Source organism: Eleutherodactylus coqui, chromosome 7 (assembly GCF_035609145.1).
Source record: "Eleutherodactylus coqui strain aEleCoq1 chromosome 7, aEleCoq1.hap1, whole genome shotgun sequence".
Classification (NCBI taxonomy): domain Eukaryota; kingdom Metazoa; phylum Chordata; class Amphibia; order Anura; family Eleutherodactylidae; genus Eleutherodactylus; species Eleutherodactylus coqui.
Window position 1 is genome coordinate 200,812,747 of NC_089843.1, and position 9,324 is coordinate 200,822,070.

General features: G+C 44.7%; 1 non-coding gene across 1 annotated transcript; it reads right to left on the minus strand.

Annotated features, from left to right (window-relative positions):
• Nucleotides 1-6,812: 6,812 nt before the first annotated feature.
• LOC136573869 (U2 spliceosomal RNA) lies at nucleotides 6,813-7,002 on the minus strand. Its single transcript, XR_010786085.1, has one exon. It is a non-coding gene; the product is annotated as a U2 spliceosomal RNA (small nuclear RNA).
• Nucleotides 7,003-9,324: the final 2,322 nt, after the last annotated feature.

Sequence of the window (9,324 nt, forward strand, 5' to 3'; positions counted from 1 at the left end):
TGTGCCTCTTGGTTTACTAGTTTGAACGCAATGACTCTTTTTCCATTGAGTATTCCGCTTCAAAAGGGGGGAGGCATAGGTGATCTGGGCCATAGATGATCTAGGTGTTGTAGATCAGCTATTGGGTTTGAAAAAAATAAATAAATGATTTTGTGCTACAAGATTCCGAGCCATGTGAAATAGAACATCAGCACGATTATTTAGTACTAATTCAGTAAGAAACTGCAGATATGCAAACAGTTACCAGAACCCCTGTTGATAATGCATATGTTGAGCTCTTTGCAGATGGTACCAGGGTGAGGATTGATGACTCCACATCGGATATGCAGTGGTCACACAACAAGATGTCCTAGAAGCAGAAGCTCTGCCTCCGCATGTCACAGTACAATAAGCGGAATGGAAGGCCCTCACTGAGGCGTGTAGAGTGGCGAGAGGTAAGACCGGCAATCCTTTACACTGACTCCTGGTATGCATTTGGCATAGCTCATGATTACGGCCCAATATGGAAGGCCAGACAGTTTTTTTACCTTAGCAGGACAACCAATTGAGAATGGTGCAACGGTACAGAGTCGCATGGAGGCCCTACTTCTACCTGACAAAGTTGAGAGTTCGCACCGATTCCTACACTGGAGAGGCGAGAGACGACACCCTCGCTGACAGCGCAGCAAAGGCAGCGGCCTTCAAGCCGTGGAAGAAAGAAGAAAGATACTGACAGCATGAGTCAGTGGTAAAAAACTTTGGACATTGACAAAAATTTGGACTTTGATATGCTAAAGACTTTTACAGTTACCAGCCAGCAAGGAAGGAAAAAATAAATGGACTAATATGGGAGCAGCAGAAACAGGACAGCGTGTGGTGAACGGTCAACAGCACTTGCCCACCACAGTTCCTGTATCCCATGATGGCCCAGCTGATGGACGGAAAGACCCACCTAGTAAAGCAGTAATGACGACGACGCTTGAAAGAGGTTGGGCGACTTCTGGGTTCTCTGTAGCTGCTGCATCATTTGTCCGGTTTAGCATGATCTATGCCATAGGTGAGTCAGGGCAGAAGTAAATTTGCCACACCACACTTGCCGGGACCACTCTACCCATTTCAGGGATTGCAAATTGACTACGTTCAGCTCCCACTTGTTGGGAAGTATGACTACGTGCTTGTTGTTGTTGATGTCTTTGCAGGTTGGAGGCCGACCCTGTTACCAAGGTAAACAAGTAGGTAACCGCAAAGAAGCTCATGAACGAGGTAAACTGTGAATATGGGGTACCAGAGGTGATTCAGAGTCAGACAGAGGTATAAACTTCGCAGGTGAATGTAACATGTCATGTCTGCTCTGGGTGTATCCCAGGCCTTTTACATACTCTACCATCTTTAGAGTAGTGGAAAGGTGGAGAGACGTAGTGGCACGCTAAAAAGTAAGATACTTAAAAATGACGCCACTTTGGAAAGACTGTCATCCAATAGCCTTATACAGTGTTAGATATGAACCCAGGGGGGATTATACATTATCTCCCTACGAGATTGTTTGGGCTAGCCCCAAGGCTAGGTCGTTACTATCCTCAGTGGTTACAATTACAATCTGATGTGTTGACTGAGTATGTGATTTCCGTTGTTAAAGAACTAACCAAAGCCTATGCACAGGTGTTCTCTTCCAGACTCAGAGGCAGACACTGGGACACATATCTTGCAGCCTGGGGATTGGGTGTGCGTCAAGAAGTTCCTCAGGAAGCACCCTCCTGAGCCCCGATTTGATGGCCCCTACCAGGTGCTTCTGACTACTGCCACAGCTGTGAAACTAGCCGAAAGACTTACATGGATCCACGCTTCATACTGTAAGAAAGCTTCAGATCCGGGAGACCAGTCTTAGTTGTGCCAAAGACATTACTCTGGTTAGGGCTAGTGAGAGAGGAGGGTGGCAACTGGAATCCTTAGTCGGAAGAATATGGGGGTATGGTTACCTTCTAGTATAACTCGTCCAATGCTCAAGTAGCTGCATATTCCTTCGACTATTGTACTGTGGTCCCGTGTCTAGGCGCAAGATCCCACCGCAGGCCAGATTTAGCTCAGTCCAGCTGGTTATATGACTTATATACCCGGGGAATACAATATGTTTGCGCCACTGATAACGTCTGGGGAGAAGACTGCCGTTATTGGGGATTAGTGGGATGGAACACAGGAATAGACTAGTCCTATAAACCGCGAAGTGCCTTAAATAAGAAAGATAAGAGCGGGAAATCCCTAATTAGTCGTATAACCCTCCTTGAGAATAATAAGGACAGCAGGTATTGGAAGGCTGAACTTAGTATGCTGCTTGGTTTTAATGCGGTTTTTACATTAACCATGGGAGATCCAAGCCCGGGGGACGGGGAGACTTATAGTCTGGGGACATACCGGTACGGGAGGACAGATCCCTTAGGGAAGTTTAAAATAAGGGATATGGTAGATGCAGCCGAATGGAAGCCTTCACTTAGTCCCGTGCCCATAATTAACCCCCTCCGCCGTAAGATAAAGACCTTGACGAACATGATGATCATAGCCGACCCTACCTTTGAGGACACCTTGACAGTAGTGACTGGCTACTCTGACCAGAATCTCTGGTTGGAGTTGATGAGGTACAATGCTAACAGGAGCAACAAGTCTAACTGTTGCGTGTGCGGTAGTGCCCGACTACACTCGGGCATGGTCCCCCTAAATCTCCCTGTAGATGCTGAAGAGTGGTTTATTAGTCTCTTCACGAACATTTCCGCTAATTACACTGTCCATGAGAAATGGAAGAAGGAATACTCTATAACTACTTAAGTGTTTTGCACCGGAGAGAGTATTACTGACTACCCTGGAAACTACACCTGCCAGGCAAATAGGCAGGGTGGAGGGAGATTTTTGGGGAACTCACCAACGGGTATTGCTCCTCCTACAGTATGATAGGAGGGGAATAGATGCAGAATCAGGTCCAGTCCTTAGGAGACGTTTACTGGCTTTGTGGAGACATGAGGTAGAGGACCCGCCTGGAGGGTAATTGGACAGGGGAGTGTGCCTTAGTAAAGCCCTTATGCTCCTCCACATCCTGTCAGACACCAACGTTTCCCTTGTTTGAAAAAGATGAAGAGCCAGTTCCGATAATGCCAAACACATACGCTACCAAAGAAAAAGGAGAAATGTACTAGTACTGCGCCTGCCCCGATCTCCTAAGATGGATTGTCAGTGGAATTCCCATTTGCCAAGGGATAGTGCAGAAGACCTTAGGTTCCGGCGAGGGCACACCCTGTGGGGTGTTAACTTGTACAGATAGAGGGTATGGATGCCCGGAAATGAGCCCAGGGAATCCATGGCCTCCCTCTGAGGTGAGGTAGGGATCCCCCCCCCTCCTAGGAGTAGGGACTTACGGGCAGTGGGAAAACCCTGACGCAAGGGTGAGGCGACTTGGACGTGTTCACCATTAGGACTATCTCCAGGAGGGACATTGGTGTGGGTGAAGATTAGGGAGTCCCACGCTGTGCGTACCTGTGCACGCTACTAGTATTGTAACATTATGCTAGAGCGAGAAGAGAGACCCCTGGTGGTAGTTTTGATCTACACGTGTACATTGACGTCATAGGATAGCCAAGGGGGGTACCTGACAAGTTTTAAAAATTAGAGACCAAGTTAAAACTAGATTCAAGTCCATTTTCCTGATCATTAGGGTAAATAAATGTTGACTGGATTAATTATGTTTATTATAATTAGCAGTGGTTTATAAATTATACTAGAGACGCCTTATAGGGACTAGTCGACCAATAGGACCTACCTCGACTATGACTTTTTTAAAAATAGAGTGACCTCAGATATGACTTTAGCTAAAAAGGGGAGTGTCTGTAAGATGATAGGGGAGACTTGTTGTACCTACATCCCAGACGACACGTGACCCGCAGGTAAAAACGCACTTGCCATTAAGAAGCTGACCGCACTAACTAAAAAGAGCTAACTTTTGGGACCAGCACTCGCCATGGATGAGCGGGTGGTAAAGGATCCTGGCACAGACGGGCGTCGCTGTTGTATGTGAACTGATTATCTTTTCTGTTCTAGTCTGCTGTGTTATCCCCTGTGTCAGAGAGACCTGTGAAACTGATGCTGGAAAAGCCGCTCCCACCATGAGTTTGCTGGATGCATCCCCAGAAGGAGTGGACAAGTCCTACACCACCTTGAAGACCCTAAAACGAACCTTCAACGCGCTCCGGTTATAGGCTCATGCGCAGAAAACTGTGAAAATTAGATAGAGAATTAGAGGATAGACATTTTAAGGGGGGATTGTGATAGACATGATAATTATTTAGTATAAAATGTCTATCGATATTTGTATATAACCCAAATGTATTTTGCTGTTGTAATGACTTTCAGCTCTGAGGAGTCTAAAGGACACACACAATCTAATCATTGTATTTGCTAGCCAATGGATGGGTGATGTATTTGCTCTAAATACATCGAAGTTGCTCAACCAGTTTCTAAGAAGTTAAAGGGCCATAGTGTCGTGTATATCCTGTGTTCAATACTGTGTGTTTACCTAGGCCCCTTCCACTCTTCAAACACAAGCTAGTTAAGCACATCATTTGTCAACTAGACATAATTCCTTAAGGCTGTCTGCATGCTAAAGAATACAAAGTCCATACCTTGGCGGACGGGAGGACGGGAGGGTAGGGAGGCGGGAGACTCTGTATAATCTAGCGAATAAGAATATATATATGTTAGTGATGTAATCTGTTAAACGCCCATAAAGGGCAGGTGTTATCCTTTTTCAATAAAAAGGCCTGTCTGGACGTCTCTGCCAGGAGAGCCATTTTTAACATGAGATTCATACCTTGTGTTTGACTTGGTCAGTGTGCGCATACTGCTTCCACACAATTAGGAAAGCGACAAAATACCCCAAAGCCTGCTGGAGAAATCATAATCCAGAACAATATATATACACATTATATATATATATATACTGTATGCAATTGAGCCAGGTGTTTGGAAGGCTGACGATGTCACTCCTTTGTGATGTCATGAGCCAGGTGTATGGCAGGCTGATGTCCCTCCACTGTGAGGTCATCAATTTAGAAGCATTAATACCGGGCTTGGCAGCCATTTTAGTCAGTCTCTGCTGCAGCTGGGAGACGGGAGATGGTCTTTATTTCCACCAAGAAGCTGCAGAACTACCGGTAACTGCATCATTTTTATTTTATTCAATATAGGTTTTATTGGTTTCATGGAGGGGGGGAAACTTTTGCCTTATCTCAAAGCAATGTAAAAATAACTTTGACAATGAAACTTAATAAATCAATTTCGAGTTGAACTATATCATGTTTGTCTGTGATATTTTATAAGGTCTACAAACAGGGGAATGAGGGGAGGGTAAGGGGGGGAGTGGTAAGGGAGGGTAGGTATCTATGACACGGGAGAAAGAGAAAATAAAACAAAAAGAGGGGGGGGGGGCGGGCTCCGGAATTGTTGTTTCTCTTTACGATTGTGGTTTAAACGTGTTACTCACATGTCCCTGTCTGTAACCACTTGGTAAATAGGGGTGAGCTCCGGGCATCTATCCATATCGCCCAGGTGTGATACAATTTATCATAGCCTGACGGCTCATCTAGAAGCCTCATTCTCTCCATACGCTCTATTTCGTGGATCATTGTTATTTTTAGTGGAGTGCATTTTTTATGCAGCACACAAGGGGGAGACAGCGGCCTACCAAAATCTAGTTGGCTGCTGCTGTGGCTTTCTTTTTTTTAAAAAAAGGTAGGTTCCGTTCTTCCATGGTGAGGAATAGGCAGGGAGGTTCCGTTTTTGCCAGCTGGGGAATGCTTATAGGCAAGGCCTTATCCCTGGTGGTGCATGTAACGTCAGACCACGTTTTAGACATGCAGCAGCAGCATTCAGTTAGTGGCTGACAAACGAGCTCCATGCAAGTTTACATTAAACAGACACATTTCTTTCTTTACTGTATTGACTGCGGTCTGTAATCGAGCGGTTGAACTGTTTCTGTGTCCATGCATTGAATAAAGCAATACATCCTTGTAAAGTAGACGTCCGTTCGTTGGACTTCTTTGCTCCCCGAGTGTTGCTCCATCTCTAAACGTTGGCCTGGATCTTCATGGACGAATACTGCCCATCCCACGTGGAGCGTGTATCTCAGCCCGCGTGGAGTGCTGCAGTCCAATGAGGTATTCCGTGCTACATAGCAAGCCTTGGGCCTGTGTGATTGGGGGTCCGCTGCTGTCTGTCCACTCTGAAGCGCGCATCCGGGGCCGGCCGCTTTTCGACTACCAGCGACTGCAGGTCACACACACAGGCTGGTTGGAATGGCCTAGCATTATCCTGATCCAGAGGTGTAACTTGAAGCTGCGGGGCCCCAGTACAAAGTCTGGAACTGGGCCCCCAAACTATAAAGCTTCATTGATAGCATTGGTTTACAATGCGGGGAAGAGAGACTTTATGGGCCCCCTGGGGCTCCGGGCCCCCAGCACATACACCCATGACCCGAATACGTGGAGCATACAGACGCAGGCTGCCAGGATACGCTGTGCCTGCCCGATGTTTCCAACTTGGCTATTAGCGCAGCGGTAGGTACGAACTATAGAGTGCGGCTGCCATATGAACTGGTGTGTGTGTGTTTTGCTTCCAGTTGTACCTGTGCTGTGCACACTCTGGCAGACGCAGCTGCTCAGTGGATACAATGTTGCAAGCAGACGGGCTGAGTGTCAATCAAAGTGTTTGGGTGGTGGTAGCAGCAGCCGCCACAGCTGTGCTGCACCTCTTGCTCGTCGGTTTTGTTTTTCTGCTTTTGGAAACGGTTGTAGGAAAGGGGGTGCACCGGTCCTGGAGGTACTGCAATACCAGGTCAATGCGTGGAGTGGACAGAGCAAGCTCTTTTTCCAGCTCCCTGTTCTAAAAATCCATTTAATATATGGTCCCCAGATAGGGGACGTATCAGATATTAAACTGATAAGAACAGATTTTTTTTTTTTTAAGTTGACAAACCCCGAGGGGTATTTTTATTTTAACAAAAAAATTTCAAGACATAGTAAAAATGCTCATATAGTACATTAAAACACATTGTACAACATATTAAAACATACCATATAAAACATTTTAAAACTTGTCTACATATATTTACATGTTGTTAAAATCCACATTAAAATCACATAAAAGGGCACTTGGTGGCACTATATGATGGAGCTCCATTCCCCGATAAGCCATTTCCTCGATAAAATAGGAAAGTTTTTCCTGTCTACAATATAATATTCATATAATTCGTTAAGAGCAATGGATAAAATATCTTTAACCGATAAAACCTCATGCTTAAAAACTAAAATATTTCTGGATTTCCACAGAGCTGCCTTCACTGAGTTGACCATCTTCCATGCCATAATTCTCTCAGTCCGTGTGGGGCATTCCAGACATCCGTATAATACTCCTTCCAGTGTTAGTTTTTTTAGTCTTGTTATTTTCTTAAGCAACGGTAAAAACTGAGTCCATATCCTCTTTGTTAAAAAGCAAGTCCATATCAAATGCTGTGTTGACTCTTCCTCTGTACATCCGGGTCTTGGGCATGCGGCGGTGTTGGTCAGTCCTCTACGATGCTGGAATGCCCGGCATGGAAGACAGTCGTGTATGCAGCTCCAGGCCAGATCCTTCTGTGGGTTAAAAATATAATTATTAACCAATCTCCATGTTTCTTTTGTTTTGCGCTCATTAAAATTGCTGACTTGAACATAAAAACCACTTTCCTTAAAACTCTTTAGCATTAATTTAGAATTCATTAAAACCTGTGCACTTTTTCCAGTAAAATCGTATAAAACCACAATTTTCTCTAAAATCGCATAGTCTTTGGACAGATTAAAAGAATAAGGGGAGTTTAAAACCGTTTTGAACCATCCGTTCCGCCTCATAAAATAACCTGTGTTGTAGCGTAAAAAGTAAGACCATGCGTGGTTTTTAAAAAGTGCGCCCAGGCACATGCTAAAATACTTTATATATAAAAAGGCTTTCAGATCGGGGAAGTCTTTACCGCCCATCATTTTTGGCTTCATTACTATTTCTCTTTTTAGTTTTTCCATTTTGGAGCTCCAGAAGAAGGTAAAAACAGCTTTTACGATTTTGTTAAAAACTCTACCAGGAGGGGGGAACACTAGGCTTAAATACAATAAAATCGGTAAAATCACCATTTTTATGATTAAAACCCTCCCCTGCATGGTCAACCTTCTCATATTCCACATACATATTTTCTTGTTTATCTTTTGTGCCACCAAGTCCCAGCTGTTAAGACCTCTGTTGTCCTCATTGAAGGAGACACCTAAAATCTGCACCGAGTCGGACACAGGAATGGGGACATCTGACAATGGCAGGTCCCCGATGTTTAAAATACTACTTTTGTTAAAATTTACCTTAAAACCCGAGGCGCAGCAATAAAACACTATTTGTCTGGTTGCTCTCTGGATCGACAGGGTGTCCCTTCCAAGAATTGTCACATCGTCCATGTACCCCACTACTTTGGCCTCGATCCCCCCCCCCCACCGGGCAGGGGGATCCCACGGATCAGCTTGTCCCGTCTTATGGTGCATAGAAGAGGCTCTAGTGTGCAGATAAAAAGTAGTGGGGACAAGGGACACCCCTGCTTCACCCCGGAGTTTAAAAGCACTTCCTGTGTCCTAAAACCGTTGACTAAGATTCTACTCGTGCAGTTGTTGTAAAACGCTTTTAAAGACAATAAAAAACCTTCCGGTATACCCATTCTCTCTAAAACCTTAAAAAGATAAAAATGTGACACACGGTCAAAGGCTTTTTCAAAGTCTATTGTTAAAACCGCCATTTTCCCGTTCCTGGACTTTGTGTCACTAATACAATCTTTTAAGAGGTTAAGGCTCCTCCCGGGCACCCCACAGACCTGGTTGGGGTGTACAACTTTGCTTATTACGGTCTTGAGTCTATTTGCGCATATTTTGGCCATTATCTTGTAGTCACTGTTCAGAAGGGTGATCGGTCTCCAGTTTTTGATATCAGTTTTGTCTCCTTTCTTGTATAAAAGAGACACGTCACCCTTCTTCCAGGACCCCGGGAGGGCTTTCGACATAAAAACCTCAGTAAAAAGGGAGAAAAGGTCATCCTTAAAAATACCAAAAAAGGTGACATAAAACTCTATGGGTATACCATCGGGCCCAGGCACCTTACCTGGTTTAAAACTTTTAATAGTGTCTAAAATCTCCTGTTCTGTGATGTCCCGTGATAAAATCTCACAAGAACCAGGATCTAAAACGTCAGTGATCTCCTTCAACGAGTCATTCATAAAATCACTGTCAACAGGTTTAGTATTAA